Consider the following 207-nt stretch of genomic DNA (forward strand, 5'->3'; position numbering starts at 1 on the left):
GAAATATACCCAATTCTTGCTTTCCCTTTTGTCGGGTCTGGCTTTGGGTTACTCGCCGAGGACCCTCAGGGATATTTTCCTCCAACCTTTCACCTTCCGGTCCCTCATCCTCCAATAATTCTTGGATGGGTGCCGAGGGACCCGGGTGGTCGATTAGCAAAGGTTCCGGGAGGGGGGGGTATAAAGTTTGTGGCGGTGGAGGTGGCA

Source organism: Lonchura striata, chromosome W (genome assembly GCF_050655825.1).
Source record: "Lonchura striata isolate lonStrDom1 chromosome W, ASM5065582v1, whole genome shotgun sequence".
Lineage (NCBI taxonomy): Eukaryota > Metazoa > Chordata > Aves > Passeriformes > Estrildidae > Lonchura > Lonchura striata.